The sequence below is a fragment of the Eretmochelys imbricata genome, chromosome 2, assembly GCF_965152235.1.
Source record: "Eretmochelys imbricata isolate rEreImb1 chromosome 2, rEreImb1.hap1, whole genome shotgun sequence".
NCBI lineage: Eukaryota > Metazoa > Chordata > Testudines > Cheloniidae > Eretmochelys > Eretmochelys imbricata.
This window is the reverse complement of record NC_135573.1, coordinates 20,261,250-20,278,488: the sequence shown is the minus strand read 5'-3', so window position 1 is coordinate 20,278,488 and position 17,239 is coordinate 20,261,250. Positions and strand designations below refer to the sequence as shown.

Sequence of the window (17,239 nt, the reverse complement as noted above, 5' to 3'; positions counted from 1 at the left end):
TAAAGGGCTGGATTGTGGCTTGGGCAACAAGCCCCCAAGGATAGTAAGACCATCCCCCATTACACAACTACAATGGCTCCTGAGCCTTTGGGTCTGGGTACATAGGAGTAAGTGGGTGCTCTGCTTCTGCTTATTCCCTCCTTGTGCTTGGGCAGGGACTGGATAAGGAGGATCACAGGAATTGCCATACTGGCCCATCTAGTCCGGTATTCTGACTCAAATAGCATGAGGAAGGTTCAATAAACCCTGTATTTGGCAGTTATGGAATAACCTGCCCCAGGGAACATTTCTTCTTTACCTCCACTAGTTAGCAGTTAGGGATGAGGGTTTATTTTGCTTGGGAAACTCTTGGTTATTTTTTAATCCTCAGTGTTATAACTCCTGCTATTCTTATTATACACGTGCCCCAGAGCCTTGAACTCTCACATGCACAATATGCAGTGAGCGGATGTAGGGCATTACTCTGAAGATCAAGAAGCGAGCAGCAAATTCCTATCTCCATGAAGAAGAGGGGATCCAGGAAGGAGTTGTTGTGACCACAATTTCTTCCCTGGGATGCTTCTGGCATGAAGAAGCTACATGGCACCATTTACTATGGACCGTGTCCTAGGGACACCATCTAGTCACAGTTCTGCCTTTGCCTCCCTAACCTAACCGACAGAATGAGAATAAATGCAAATTGGCGAAGATTTCAGTAGAACAGAAATACTATTTCACTAAAAACAAGGGGACAAATTCATCTCTGGCCCACCCCGCTGATAAATTTGAACAAAATTTTGTGCGTGCACGCACACACACATACACACAGTGTGTTAATGGGGTGCTTTCTTTCTTTCCAGTTCTGAAAGTGAGCCAAGCCCTGAAACCTGTCAGTTCTGCCATACTAAGTATAACCTATTACAACACCAATCTTTTCCTACACCTGCTGTCTATAGGGCAAATCCCCCGCACCCATGCCCCCTCTTGTTGATGGTAGATAGACCAAGCAGAGCTTGAGGGAACCATATCTGTAATAACGGATATGAATTTGCTTCCAGATAACTAAAGGGAAAACTCAGCTGTCTACGCAATAAACAAATGTTTTCAGACAGCTGGGGCTTCGGCAATGTGAATTGATAGACTTACTGCTTTGATGTGGAACTGCATTTCAACTGTATTTTTCCAGTATTGGAACAAATTATTTTCAAGTATATTTTGTCCTTGAAATGTATGTAGGTTTGATCCTGCAGTCAGTTGGGATATAAGAACCCCAGTGATTGCCCAGGAATTATAATGCTCTCTGCACCACATCAGTGAGATTGAGATTCACCTGCACAGCTACCAATGTGATATATGCCATCATGTGCCAGCAATGCCCCTCTGCCATGTACATTGGCCAAACCAGACAGTCTCTATGCAAAAGAATGAATGGACACAAATCAGACATCAAGAATTGTAACATTCAAAAACCAGTAGGAGAGCACTTCAGTCTCCCTGGACACTCAATAACAGACTTAAAAGTGGCCATTCTTCAACAAAAGAACTTCAGAAACAGACTCCAATGAGAAACTGCAGAACTGGAATTTATTTGCAAACTGGACACCATCAAATGAAGCCTGAATAAAGACTGGGAGTGAATGGGTCACTACAAAAAGTAATTTTCCCTCTGTTGATACTCACACCTTCTTGTCAACTGTTGGGAGTGGGCGACGTCCACCCTGATTGAATTGGCCACATTAGCACTACAAAAAGTAATTTTCCTTCTGTTGATGTTCAATCCTTCTTGTCATCTGTTGAGAATAAGTCACTTCCGCCTTGATTGTATTGGCCTCGTTAGCACTGACTCCGCACTTGGTAAGGCAACTCCTATCATTTCACGTGCTGTAATATATATATATATAAAACTACAAAAAGTAATTTTCCCTCTGTTGATGTTCACCCCTTCTTGTCAACTGTTGAGAATAGGTCACCTCCACCTTGATTGTATTGGCCTCGTTAGCACTGACCCCCCACTTGGTAAGGCAACTCCCATCTTTTCACGTGCTGTAATATATATACTGCTTACTGTATTTTTCACTGTGATTGAAGGGGAGAGAGCGGGTGGCTTACAGGGAATTTAGAGGCAACCAAGGGGGCAGGTTTTCATCAAGGAGAAACAAACAGACGTGTCACACAGTACCCTGGCCAGTCATGAAACTGGTTTTCAAAGCTTCTCTGCTGCGCAGCACTTCCTACTGTGCTTGTCTAACCACCCTAATGTCTGGCTGCACGTATTCAGCGGTCAGGCGCTTTGCATCAACCTCCCACCCCACCATAAACGTCTCCCCCTTACTCTCACAGAGATTGTGGATCACACAACAAGCAGCAATAACAATGGAAATATTGGTTTTGCTGAGGTCTGAGCGAGTCAGTAAACTGCACCAGCGCCCCTTTAAATGTTCATAGGCACATTCTACCACCATTCTGCTCTTGCTCAGCCAATAGTTGAACAGCTCCTTACTACTGTCCAGGGTGCTTGTGTACGGCTTCATGAGCCAGGGCATTAAGGGGTAGGCTGGGTCCCCAAGGATAACTATAGGCATTTCAACATCCCCAACAGTTATTTTCTGGTGTGGGAAGTAAATCCCTTCCTGCAGCCTTTTAAACAGACCAGAGTTCCTAAAGACGCGAGCGTCATGAACCTTTCCCGGCCATCCCACGTTGATGTTGGTGAAACATCCCTTGTGATCCACCAGTGCTTGCAGCACCATTGAAAAGTACCCCTTGAGGTTTATGTACTGGCTGCCCTGGTGGTTTGGTCCCAAGATAGGGATATGCGTTCCGTCTATAGCCCAACCACAGTTAGGGAATCCCATTGCAGCAAAGCCATCTAGTATGACCTGCACATATCCCAGAGTCACTATCTTTGATAGCAGCAGCTCAATGATTGTGTTGGCTACTTGCATCACAGCAACCCCCACAGTAGATTTACCCACTCCAAATTGATTCCCGACTGACCAGTAGCTGTCTGGTGTTGCAAGCTTCTACAGGGCTATTGCCACTCACTTGTGAACTGTGAGGGCTTCCCTCATCTTGGTATTCTTGTGCTTCAGGGCAGGGGAAAGCAAGTCACAAAGTTCCATGAAAGTGCCCTTATGCATGCGAAAGTTTCGCAGCCACTGGGAATCATCCCAGACCTGCAACACTATGCAGTCCCACCACTCTGTGCTTGTTTCCCAGGCCCAGAATTGGCGTTCCATGGCATGAGCCTGCCCCATTAACACCATGATCTCCAAATTGCCAGGGGAACGCGGTTTTAGAGAAAAGTGTGTTCATGTCCTCATCACCGCACTTCCGTCGCCTCCTTGCCTGGTTTTTCAGGTGCTGGTTCTGCATAAACTTCATGGTAATGCGTGAGGTGTTTACAATGGTCATAACTGCTGCGGTGAGCTGAACGGGCTCCATGCTTGCTGTGCTATGGCGTCTGCTCCTGCTCGGGCAATTCAGGGAAAAGGGTGCGAAATGATTGTTTGCCATTGCTCTGATGGAGGGAGGGGCGAATGACAACATGACTTACAGGATTGGCTTACAGGGAATTAAAAACAACAAAGGGGGTGGCTTTGTGAGAAACAGAATGGCCCCCTCAAGGATAGAACTCAAAACCTCAAGGATAGAACTCAAAACTGGGTTTAGCAGGTCGTTGATTTCACGGAGGGAGGGAGGAGAAAATGAATACAAAACAAATCTGGTCTATTTCTTGTTTTGATCCATTTCATCTATCTTTATACATCTTGCTGGCAGCAGACTGTGCAGTACGACCGCTAGCCATCGTCATCTCCTGGGTGCTCGGCAGAAGACGGTGCAGTATGACTGCTGGCCATCATTGTCTCCTGGCTGCTCATTAAAAGATGGTGCAGTAGATCTGCAAGTAGGACTGAATCACCATGAGACAAAATTTAAAAGGGTAATGACCTGGTTGAGTCACTCCCATGTTTGCCCAGGTGCCCCTGACCTCATTGAGGTCGGTTAAAAGAGCACCCTGGACTACATCGACGATGGCTACCAGTCATACTGCACTGTCTGCTGCCAAAAGGCAATAAGCTGCTGCTGTGTAGCAATGCAGTACCATGTCTGCCAGCACCCAGGAGACATACGGTGATGGTTAGCTGAGCAGGCTCCATGCTTGCCGTTGTATAGCGTCTGTACGGGTAACCCAGGAAAAAAGTAGCGAAACGATTGTCTGCCATTGCTTCCATGGAGTGGGGGAAGGGGGGCCTGATGGTATGTACCCAGAACCACCCGCGACAATGTTTTAGCCCCATGAGGCATTGGGATTTCTACCCAGAATTCAAATGGGCGGCGGAGACTGCGGGAACTGTGGGATAGCCCACAGTGCAACGCTCCGGAAGTCGACGGTTGCCGCGGTACTGTGGACGCACTCCGCCGACTAAATGCACTTAGAGCATTTGTGTGGGGAAACACACAATCGACTGTATAAAAATGCTTTCTACAAAACAGACTTCTATAAATTTGACCTAATTTCGTAGTGTAGACAAGGCCTAAGAAACAAGGCTTTTGCCACTGGTAAGACTCAAAGGCTGACTGTAGCAAGATGGTCGCTGACGAGATCAGGGTGCATGGCTGGACTGTAACCTTGCAGCCCTTTTACAGGGCAGTGCACAGTGGGGCTACCACAGGGCCAGGGCAGGAGCCAGACCATGACCTCAAAAGTCAAAGCCAGGCAGTAGCATTAGTACTGTTTACAAGGTGGGTGGGGCATGTAAAGGAGTGTTCACCCCACACTAGCCCGGCAAGGGTTAACGTGACCCAGGAGGAGTCCCAATAGGTCACACCAGAGGGAGAGTTTGGCTTGAGTTTGGCCTCTCCCCACTGACTGAGGAGCCCAGCTGAGCAGGAGCAGGAGCAGGCAGGACTCATAGAAGGCCAGGAAGAGAGGCCAGAAGGGGCTGCAGTGTGGAAGTTTCCAGTCACACTCTGGGCTTATAGTGGGAAAGGAAGAATCCCAGGGGGAGAGTAGAAGCTCTGGGATCCTGGCCCTGAAGAAAGGGTTTACTCAGAAGGCTTGTCGTTAAGGGAGGTTGATAGAGATTGAGTAGGAAAAGGCTCAGGGAAATGGCAGCAAGGTTTGGGATGGTGCAGACCTTGGCCACTGATTAGACAATTGAGTAGTGGGTGGGCCCATGCTCCACTATTAGCCGCTGGGAAAGTGGCATTGTTTGGGCTGTGGAGCAGAAGACTGCCTGAGACAGTTCGTATGGAGAGACTTTGATACCCAGAAGGGGGAAACCACATAGTGACCTGGCCAGAGGGCCAAGCGACAAAATTCCTCAGACACAGCCACAAGGGGGCACTCCAACAGTGAGTCGAGAACCTCATCACAAGGTAATATCTTTTATTGGACCAACTTCTCTTGGTGAAAGAGACAAGCTTTTGCACTTACTCGGAGCTCGTCTTCAGGTTATTCCTTATTAGTTAAATACATAAAGGATACAACTCATATTACGGGTACATTAACTACACTGACAGGTTTCAGAGTAGCAGCTGTGTTAGTCTGTATCCGCAAAAAGAAAAGGAGTTCTTGTGGCACCTTAAATTTTTTAGTCTCTAAGGTGCCACAAGTCCTCCTTTTCTATTAACTACACTGTATTTATAGTCTGGTTCTTGTTTTTGACCCATACAATCATCATTACTTTATATAAGCAGATTATGGAGTGTATCCTTTGTCCTAAAACTTGCCTTGGTCACTGATATCACAGCAACCATGTACAACACTGTGTGGGAGTTTTTTTCCAGTTTTGCCAGACACTGCATGGCTGGATATCAGTGTTCTCTGAGTCTTGCAAGGTGGCAAGAGCTCTTTGTGTAGCTTTGATTCCCCCTCCTTTTTTTTTTTTTTTTGCTGTCCCTGACATGATCCCACATTATCTCTGATCACCTCCTCCTAGTTTGTTCCCTGAGACCGCACACACTTCCTCTGCTGGGCAGTCAACAATGGGTCTCACTCTGGCTGTTGCTTTGAGCTAGTTCAAATTGATACATTTACAAGCTTTCCAGATAGGTCTGTTGCTCTCTAGGTTGGCAACACACTCCATTTTCAGATTAGTTTTTAGTGCAATTTTCTCCTCTGAACTTTTTTTGTGCAACTTGGGACAATCAGGGCCTAACTATGCAAATATGCAAATTACTCAACAACCCTGAATGAAGTTACTGGGCCGGATCCTCAGCTGCAAGTCAGCAAGGTGCCACTGACATGCAAGCTCATTGTGTTTTGGCAGCAAGTTCTGAGCCGGATTTTTTTCCAGTGAGTGCTTCTCCAAATCAGCGTGTTCAATGTACATTTTAATAAGGAACCTACTGTGAATAGCTCCCATGTCTCCTTAGCACTGGATATCCAGGGCAATGCCTCCATTCATGATTTTCTTCCTGTGAATCATTGCGTTTTTATGGGCTCTTTATTAAAATATTGTAAAATGTTTACTGTTTATTGCTGGAAAGCACAGGGGACATTTACATGGTGAAATGCACTATCTGGACAGAGCTTGCCGTGCTGGATGTTTGCCACCCATTCATTATGTTTGGCCCTATTCCTAGAGTTCACCAAGACTCCACACAGACACAGGGGTTTGCTCACACGGAACAGCTTTCAGAAGTGGTGCCTTTCTAACTGCTGTGAGGGGAAGAATGGTCCTGTGGTTAGGTTGCTACCCTGGGAGATCCAGGTTCCATTCCCTGCTCTCACACAGACTTCCTGAGTGACCTTAGGCAAGTCTCTTAGTCTCTCTATGCCTTGGTTTCCCATCTGTAAAATGGGGATAATAGCATTGCCTAATCTCACACAGTGCTGCAAGTACAACTGGATGACATTTTTCAGACTTTTTGTTGGTGAAAAATGCAGATTCAGCAGCACCAAAATCTTTCACAAATTCTTGTTGGGTTCACCCAGTTGTTCGTTTAGGGGTGGGGAATGTGGAGGGTCAACAAACCCTCCCCCAACAACCCCTAAACATTCCAAAATATTACAAATGTTTCATTCTGACATTTTCAAAATTAAACGTTTTGATTTTTTTGGTTTGAAACATCTTTTTGTTTCAAACTTTCCTTTGATTTTATTTAAATATAGTTTAAAAAGGGTCCAAATAGACACAAAACTGTTCAGTTTTATCAAAATGAAGCTTTTTTTTTTAACCCGAAACAATTTTTTCCATCTGTTTGTAATTGCCAACACACCAAAGAATCCATTAGTCACCCAGCTGTAGCTGTGAGGACTAATATGTTAACAATTGTGAAGCACTCAGATACTACAGTAATGTGGCCATAAGTACCTTAGATTGCCATCCGATCAGTTCAGGAGTATACAGATTATACTTTCAGAGGAAGGATGGTCTAATGGTTAAAGTATACAACTGGGACTCAGTAAATACCAAGTGCATTCCTACTGCTTCTTCGTTCTTCCTGCATGGCCTAAATGACTTGCCCAGGGTGAAATCACATACCTGAAAATAGGCACCTAAATTCACTTGAGAAAAAATCCCAGAGATCTTTCCATGCACCCTCATAAATATTTCTAAGAAAAAATGAATACAAATAAAGCCCTTCCAGGATTATACTAAACCCTCATCACATAGAATCTTCCCATATGTTTCAGCAAACAACTCTCTAGATCAGTGGTTGTCACCCATGGGTCCAGGGTCCCCTGGGGGACTGTTAGCAGGTTTCAGGGGGACCACCAAGCAGGGCCAACATTAGACTCACTGTGACCTAGGGTAGAAAGCCTAAGCCCCACCACATGGGGCTGAAGCCCCGGGCTCTGAGGCCTACCACTCAGGGCTGAAGCCGAAGCCTGAGTAATGTAGCTTTGTAGGGGCCCCTGTGGCATGGGGCCCCAGGCAATTGCCTGGATTGTTACCCCTAAGCTCCAACCTTGGCTTTTATATTCAGAAAACCAGTTGTTGTGGCACAGGTGGGCCGTGGAGTTTTTATTGCATGTCTGGGGGAGCCTCAGAAAGAAAAGGGTGAGAACCCCTGCCCTTGATCCATCCATTTCAGCCTGATAACTTGCTGTGACTTTACCACTAAAGCACAAGTTCCCTTAGAAGTGCTTTGGATGCTTTGAACTGTCATCTTCCACTGCTTAACATTGCTGATCCCCTACCCCGCTCCGCTTTGAACTAGCACATCTAACTATAATCACTAGCCACCTTTCTCCCTTTTATTGGTAACATATTTCCCTATTAATTGTGTATGTTCCGTTTTAAAGACTGGCATCCGACTTTTCTTATGTAGCTCAGTGAGGAATATTTCTGTATCATGGGCAATTTCTGTGATATGTTTATGCCTTGCTGGTTATTGTAAAAATGCAAGATGTATTATGTACTGCTGAAAATCCGGCCAGCACTTTGCAGTTTTTAACATTGTTCCTTATCGTACAGTTAAAATAAATGTACCAAATACCAGCTTTATTACTCCTATTAGGTGGTTGAATGGCTTGATGATCAGGATATTAAAGGGAAAGTACCACTTCTCAGCCCCATCGAGCCCCAACACTGAGCAACACCTAAAGATTCTTCAGAGCAGCCAAAATGTATGAAGCTGAACTAGGGGCTGAATGAAGGCTCATGGGTCAGTTTCTGGCAGAGAGGATCTAAGAAGTGAGTAGCAGCAACAGGGAAGGGAGAAGAGCGCTCCCACTACAGCCACTTTCCACTTCCACTTTTCATTAAAAATCCTACAGCCGGGGCAGAGGATGCTTCCTAACAGTTGGGGGAGGGGGGGAGCACTGTGGGTTTCAAAGCATTGTTTTAAGGAAGAATGAAATGGAAACTACACGTGCCCTGATCCTGTAAACACTTGCTTAACTTTCAGTTGCCCCATTGACTTGCCAGACGTGTCTGAAAGAATGGGGCAGTAGAGACTGTGACAACACTGATTGTCCAAGGCTGCATTCATATTGTCTGGCTGGGCTTTTTTGATGACATCAGAGCTTTGAACTAACCGCCAACTATGCACAGCTGAGATCCCAGCAGAGAAACACACACCCAGTCTCTTTCCTGTTATGTTCAGTGCATGAGGAAGATGTGGGGAGCGAATGTGGAACAAAGATAAGGCACCCGGTAAGGATAATCAGGCTTTTGACACAGTCCCATGTGACATTCTTATAAGCAAACTAAGGAAATATGGTCTAGATGAATTTACAGTTGGGAGGAAAACTGGTTGAAAGACCATTCTCAAAGAATAATTATCAATAGTTTGCTGTCAAACTTTGGTGATATAGCTTGTGGAGTGCTTCAATGGATCTGTTGTGGGTCTGGTCCTAGTCAACATTTTCATTAATGACTTGGATAGTAGCGGGACGTGCGTGCTTATAAAATTTGCAGATGATACCAAGCTGGGAGGGGTTGCAAGCACTTTGGAGGACATGATCAGATTAGAATTCATAATGACCTGGACAAATTGTAGAATTGGTCTGAAATCAACAAGATGAAATTCAGTAAGACTAGTGCAAAGTACTTCACTTAGAAAGGAAAAATCAAATACTCAACTTCAAAATGGGGAATAACGTCTAGGCAGTAATACTGCTGAAAAGGATCTGGGGTTGTGGTGCATCACAAACTGAATATGTGCCAACATTGTGAAGCAGATGCACAAAAGACGAATATAATTCTGAGGTAATCATCCTGTATTAACAGGAGTGTGGTATACTCAGCACTTGTGAGGCCTCAGTTGGGGTATTGTCCAGTTTTGTCGCCACACTTTAAGTAAGATGAGGACAAATTGGAGACAGTCCAGAGGAGAGCAACAAAAATGATAAAAAGTTTAGAAAACCTGACTATGGGTAAAAGTTTAAAAAACAGGCATGTTTAGTCTTGAGCAACCAAGACCTGAGCAGGGACCTGATAACAGTCTCTGTGTATATAATGTCTTCTGCAGTTTCCACAGTATGCATCCGATGAAGTGAGCTGTAGTTCACGAAAGCTTATGCTCAGATAAATTGGTTAGTCTCTAAGGTGCCACAAGTACTCCTTTTCTTTTTGCGAATACAGACTAACACGGCTGTTACTCTGAAACCATTCAAATATGTTAAGGGCTGTTGTAAAAAGGACAGTTACTAACTATTCTCCATGTCCACTGAAGGTAGGACAAGAAGTAATCGGCTTACTCTGCAGCAAGGGAGATTTAGGTTAAATATAAGGGAAAACTTTCTAACTCTAAGGAAAGTTAAGCTTTGGAATAAGGCTTCCAAGGGAGGTCGTGGCACCTCCATCATTTCAGGGTTTTAAGAACAGGTTGGACAAACATCTGTCATGGATGGTCTAGGTTTACTTGGTTATGCCTCAGCACAGAGGGATGGACTAGATGATATCTTGAGGTCCCTTCCAGCCCTGCCTTTCTCTGATTCTATGGGAGGGGAAGGGTAGTTATGGACTTCGTTAGGTACTGTGCATTCTCAGCAACTCTGAAAATCAGGCCATCATCCTGGGGCTTGATCCAAACCCCATTGAAGTCCCTGGAAAGAGTCCCATTTGGACTCCTATCAGTGCCTAAAACTGACATAAATGGCTAACTTTAGGCAGCCGTTAGATTATTTTGGCCTATAGTCTTGGTTAGGAAGAATAATCAGACTTCCAGTGACTCCGGCTAAACGGTTTTGGTACTGAAATTCAGGGGATTCCTATGCCGCAAGATTCTTCATGTCACTTCACCCACATTTGTAGGTAAGATTTCAGGCTTTCTGTGGTGTTTCAGCCCAGCTGCACTCATACTGCACTCTTTTATTTCATATTTTCTCTCTTCATTTTCCTGAAACCACTTTTGAATTATCTGAAAAAAAACCCACAGTTGGATTTAATGACCATTAGTGAGGATGAGTGTTGGATGTCTTGGAAACAGGGACCGGGAACTCTGACTTCACAGGTGGGGGAATCAGGATAAAGGAAACAGACAGAATACTTGGGCCTGCAGCAAGGAAACTGCAAGACCCCTCCCTTGTAACTGCTGTAGGGATAAGAGCAGTAGTTAGCAGGCCACAGAAGGAATCATAAGACATGTGGGGCACTAGATTAGCTTGCATAGTACTATTAACTATCACTATGTATTACTAAAATCAAGGTTATGTAGACATAGGCTTTCCTTTGAACCGGGCCAGAGTCTAGATAAACCCTGCCGAAATTTCTAATTGCTATTCATCCGGAAAAAAGTTGCTTGGCAGTGTGTAACCTAGAGTGATGTGTTTTAGGCTCCTCAGAGAGCGTGAATGGTGGGAATACCGGCCGCTGCCCTCCTGAGCTCCCAAGTGCCGGGCAGGAACAGACAAAATCTCCCCAAGCACCATTGGCTCTAGTGGTGGTAGCAGGGAAGTGTCATCCATTGGTCCCAGTGTGTAGGATGACCAACAGGTGCCATGGGGACAGGAGCTGTCACACTTAGTGGATGAACGGAAATAGCTATGAAGTTCAAGCAGAACAAGCAAGAGAAGAAAGAAAATCTTTTTAGGGTAAACCTGCTGACTGCAGAGATTGGGAACAAAGACGTATCAGACACACAGTACACATGCAAAAAAAGCTCTTCTCTATGGTCTGCTGGAAAATACAGCCCAGTCACACAGCACCTGAGAGCAGACAGAGGATCTCACTGCTTAGGTCTCAGCACACCAAACCCACAAACAACACAGCTCCTTACTGTCATAGCCAAGCTCTTTTTCACCCATCCAGCAGAACAACACCAAAGCTCACCACTCAGATTGTGTTTCCTTCCCCTGTTCTTCTCAGGAAGAGCAAGACGCTCTTCCACAGCAGAAAGTAACTGCCACAGAACAGCACACTCTGCCAGTTTCACACTCAGAAAGAAACACTATAGCTCTTCATTGCAGTTAGCAAGACCAGCCTTTCACAGACACCCTTCTCCAGTCACCAACTAGAGAAATGACTACGAAAGCATAGTCTTAACCAACACCCACCCTGCCAATCACAGACCATTCTGGCGTGTTGCCCTCTAACTGGTGGTTGCTACAATTTGGCCTTCACGAGACAGAGAGCACTACGAGAAGCCTCACGTGAGCAGAACCTGGCTGTCAACTCTGCCCTCCGTGGCCCCCTTCCATAGGCTGCCTCTCAAAGCAAAGCGGCTCAAACCAGCCATCCCCTTTCATTTGCATAAACTGAAGACACAGACAGGCCACTCCACCAATCTTCTCCCTGCTCCCGTCTCTGCAACGCCTAAGACAACAAACCTCTAGCTGGCTGAGCCAAGAGCTCTCTAGAAACGACAGCCTATGCAGTTTTGAACACCCAGAGCATGTTTCTTTGACACCAGTGATCACAAGGAAGATTGTCAGCAGTGGGGAGCCAGGCTCTCCAATGGGTGGCATTTCCTGAACCTGACTGCCAGTCTCACCATTCTCCAGGAAGCAGGAACTCCCACTTTTTTTCTGGAAAGTGCTCCAGAAGCTTTGCCTGAAAAACAAGTATATATAGCCATAGGCTTTCCTCTGAACCAAACCAGAGCCGAGATCAGGGATGGGGAACCTATGGCTTTTGGGCCACATCGAGCCTGCTGCTTCATTTCTTCCAGCCCGCAACAAGTCTCTGCACTGCAGGTTGAAAGCCCCGAGCCTTGGTCCCCCCTCCATCCCCCACGGGACTGGATCTGCGAGCACTGGCTCACTGGCATGTCCCTGCGGCCCCTAGGCGGAGGGTGATCAGGGAAGCTCCGGGTGCTGCCCCCACCAACTCCGCAGCTCCCACTAGCCAGGAACCACGGCCAATGGGAGCTACAGGGGCAGCACCTGAGGTACGGGCAGTGCGCACCACGCCAAGCTCCCCTGGCCTCTCCACCTAGAGGCCGGACATGCTGGCTGCTTCCAGGAGAAGAGCAGCACGGAGCCAGGGCAGGCAGGGAGCCTGCCTTAGCCTTGCTGTGCCGCTGACTGGGAGCCACCTGGGGTAAGCATTGAACCTCCTCCCACACCCCAACCCCCTACCCCAGGTCTGAACCCCCTCCTGCACCCTAACTCCCTCTCAAAGCCCGCACTCCTACCCCCTGCCCCAGACTTGAGCCCCCTTCCACACCCCTAACACTTTTGCTCTAGTCTGGAGCCCCCTCCTGCATCCTAAACCCCTCATCCCCAGCCCTACCTCAGAGCCCACACCCCCCAGCCATGGTCCTCCCACTCCCCAATCTCCTGTCCCAGCCTGGAGCCACCTCCCACTCCCAGAATGCCTCATTTTGGCCCCACTCCAGAGCCCACACCCCCAGCCGGGGCCCTCCAATCCTCCCACACCCTAACCCCCTACCCCAGCCCGGAGCCACCTCTCGCTCCCAGAATGCCTCATTTCTGGCCCCATTCCACAGCCTAGGAGAACCCCCTAGCCTCTGCCCGTCCCCCGCGGGCTGTGTGTGGCTCCTGACTGATCTTTTCTGTGGGTCATTGGCCCCTGATAGAAAAAAGGTTCCCCACCCCATGGCTAGATAAATCCCGTCAAAATGTCTAATCGCTATTCACCTGGAAGAAAGTCACATGGCAGTGTGTTACCTCGAGTTGTGATGTTTTCCAGGTTCCTCACAGAGTGTGAATGGTGGGAATACTAGCCACTGTCCTCCTCATATCCAGAATGTCAGACAGGAACATACAAAATCTTCCCAAGCAGCAGTGGCTCTGCTGGTGTTAGCAGGGAAGTATCATCCAGTGTGCAGGACAATCGACAGGTGCCATGGGGTCAGACTTATTGGAGGAACAGAAATAGCTGTAAAGATGAAGCAGAACAAGCAAGAGAAGAAAGAATCTTTTTATGGTAAACCTGCTGACTGCATAGGTTGGGAACAAAGATGTAACAGACACACAGTACAGTCAAAGACAGCCCTTCTTCAAAGCCTGCAGAAAAGCACAGCCTAGTCACAGGGCAACTGAAAACTGATGAAGCATTTCACTGCTGAGGGCTCAGTACACCAAACCCACAAGCAGCATAGCTCTCCAAAGTCACACCCAACAGGACAAGTTCAAAGCTAACCACTCAGATTGTATTTCCTTCCCCTGCTCTGCTCAGGAAGAGCAAGACACTCTTCCACAGCAGAAAGCAGCTGCCCCAGAACAGCACTCTCAGCCATTGTCATGCTCAGAAAAAAACACTACAGCTCCTCATTGTGGTTAGCAAGACAGGCTTTTACAGCCACCCTTCTCCAGTCACCAACTAGAGAAATGACCCCTGAAAGCATAGCCTTAACCAACACCCACCCTGCCAGTCACAGACCATTCCGGCACATTCTCCTCTACCTGCTGGTTGCTACAGTTTGGCCTTCACGAGACAGAGAGCACTACGAGAAGCCCCACGTGAGCAGATCCTGGCTCTCAACTCTGCCCTCCATGGCCCCCTTCTGTATCCTGCCCATCAAAGCAAAGCTGCTCCCCTTTCATTTGCATAAACTGAAGACACAGCCAGGCCACTCCACCAATCTTCTCCCTGCTCCCTTCTCTGCAATGCCTAAGACAACAACCCTCTAGCTGGCTGAGCCAAGAGCTCTCTAGAAACGACAGCCTATGCAGTTTTGGACACCCAGAGCATGTTTCTTTGGCACCAGTGATGAAAATGGAGCAAGTGAGCAGTGGGGAGCCAGGCTCCCCAACAGGGGTATTTCCTGAAGCTGAAGGCCAGTCTCACCATTCTCCTAGGAGCAGGAGCTCAAGCTCCCAGTTTTTCTGGAAACCATCCCAGAAGCTTTGACTTAAAAGGTAAGCACTGATACTGTTTTGCAGTTAACCAACCCTGCCTGGGCTGTCTGCAGGACTGAACACCAGACTTCTTCCATAGTACTTGTGAGCCTCTACTGCTTGAGCTAAAGGACAGAGTCTCCTAGCTAGCGGCTTTAGCAGACTCAGGCACTGGAGTGGGATGAAGACCCACCCTTGCACAGTGATGCAGAAGAGGTCCCCATTGGCACGCTCCAAGCCTAACATTCAGCTTTTTTTTTAAAGGAGAAATTATTTGGCTGAACATCTCAGCTGAGCCATGCTTTACTGGGCCTCTATGTTCAGGTCTGCTGTTTTGTCACTGCAGCTCATTTACCCAGAACAGCTCAGCTCAGAAGTAGCATATGATCTGCGGCAAGATTGGTCTTTCCACTCCATTTCCCAGGTGGGCTGCCTCATGCACAAAGGGTCAGGTGACTTGAGTGAATCGTCACTGGCTTGTTTGGGATCAAAGAGCCCTGGATTCATCTGGTTCCCCCTCCTTTTCTCCCTCTGTGCTGCTACAGATTAATAGTGAATCACTGGACCCATGGGATCCAGGTCCAGCTTAATGAAAAAACCAGTGAAGAGTGAAGGGAGCAGTGTGTTCCACAAGTAACTGCTGCTGGCCAGGTACCTACTGCTGAATTGGGACCCAAGAAAGGGCTGGAGGAGGAGAAAAAAGTCACTCCCACCTACTTATGTCAGGGAGGAAGGGAGAAACAGTAGGTGGAGGTCCTCTCAGCTGTCAAGCATGGTCCCTGTGGAGAATGCTGAGCAGGGGATAGTCTGTCCACAGGGAGCTGAGTTACATGGGCTTGCTGGCTGGTTAGAAAGTCATGGCACCTGTTGGTGATAGGAGGACAAACTTGTCAATCAGTGTCAAGGTTGCCAGCCTGAGAAAAGGAGGAGAAGTCTGTTGGAGGAGTGACAGTAGGACCCCTGACATCCATATTGGAACCACGCTCCAATTAACTTTCACCTGAGCCTGTATTTATCAGACATCATGGCTGACAGACTTAGGCTATGTCTATGCTACCACGGTAAGTCGATCTATGCTACACAACTCCAGCTACGTGAATAACGTAGCTGGAGTCAGCGTACCTTAGGTCGAGTTACCGCGGGGTCTACACCGTGCGGGGTTGACGGGAGAAAATCTTACCTTACTTTTCTCGTCGGGGGTACAATACAAGGGTTGACAGGAGAGCAATCTTGGTGGGTGTTTACTAGACCCGCTAAATCGACCTCTGGTGGATCGATCTCAAAGCGTCAATCCACGCTGTAGTGTAGAGCTGCCCTGAGTATTGCAATACTCAGGGCAGCTCTACACTACAGTACCTAGAGCAATGGTGTGGGAGTCTGAACCTGGCTTAGCCAGACACAATGGGTGGCCTGGGGCTGATCACTTCATTTCTCTGATATTCAGTCACACCCTATGTGAAACGGAGGTAGCAAGCTTTGCCACATCCCTGGGGCATAGTTAATCCATTTTTAAAGCACTTTAACACCTCCCATCCAGAGACCTCAAAGTATTATGAGTCTTCCCCTTATTTACTAAGCTGCATATTAGAAGCTTTGGAGAGCTTGATATTGAGTTTTTCAATAAAGTTGTAATGAACAGACTATGGCCAGAGAAGGGCTGGGAGTGGAATACCCTGAGGACAGGATAACTTCAGAATTATGTCATCACTATATGTGCTGAGTAGAAACCACAGGATCCTCTTAAACCAACTGATGAGCAAACCCTCACAGGTTTAAAGTTTTGGTTTAGTGTGGATAAGACTCCCCAGGGTTGGAAGAAGAAGATTATCAATCAGAACCTATGAAGAAGAAGGCCCTGAGGCTTATATATAAGAAGGAAATTTGATCTACTCTCTGCCACAGACTGCTTGGTAAATTGCTTATCCTCTCTGTGCCTTCATTTCCTAACATGTAACATGGGGATAATGATACTTGCTTATGCCAAAAGGGTGTTGTGAGGGTAAATGGATTGGTGTTTGCAAAGCACGATGAGATCTTCAGAGAGAAGTTCAAAATATTATTAAAATGTAGATGCTTATCTGAACTAGCAGAATCTATGAAAATTTGGGCCAGAAATTGCCCAGAAACCTGCTTTTACAGGTATTGCCTACTTCTAGAACTACTTCAAAACGAGCTCTCTTTCAGTGGCATTGTGAATCTTCCTTCAGGTCCTTTCTGGAACATATAAATAGAGACGGCCTGGCAATGAAAAGAAAAACTGTTTGAATTTATCACAATCTTCAAAGTTCAGTGTGAGCTTGCATCATTCTGGTGTTGGGAAATAGTGTGCTTCTTATGAAAGCCAAAACCACTTCTCCCATCCCCACTGATCATCCACCCTCAGTCCAGACTAACTATACCAGAGGTCATTGCTCGGTTACATTCGATTCTGAGGCATACCCCTTTTGTGTTAAAATATTCTGGCCTATTTATAAAAGGAATTGTCATAATGGTTCCTTCTAGACTTGAAATCTGTATCTAGATTTGAGAGAAATCTGTGCAGCAACACAGAAAAAGATC

The 17,239-nt window shown here is 46.7% G+C and overlaps 2 non-coding genes across 2 annotated transcripts; both read right to left on the bottom strand.

The window, feature by feature from the left end:
* Positions 1-11,706: 11,706 nt before the first annotated feature.
* On the bottom strand, positions 11,707-11,919 carry LOC144261701 (small nucleolar RNA U3). The gene has a single exon (XR_013345397.1). It is a non-coding gene; the product is annotated as a small nucleolar RNA U3 (small nucleolar RNA).
* A 2,061-nt stretch (positions 11,920-13,980) lies between these two features.
* On the bottom strand, positions 13,981-14,193 carry LOC144261698 (small nucleolar RNA U3). Its single transcript, XR_013345394.1, has one exon. It is a non-coding gene; the product is annotated as a small nucleolar RNA U3 (small nucleolar RNA).
* Between the last annotated feature and the right edge of the window lie 3,046 nt (positions 14,194-17,239).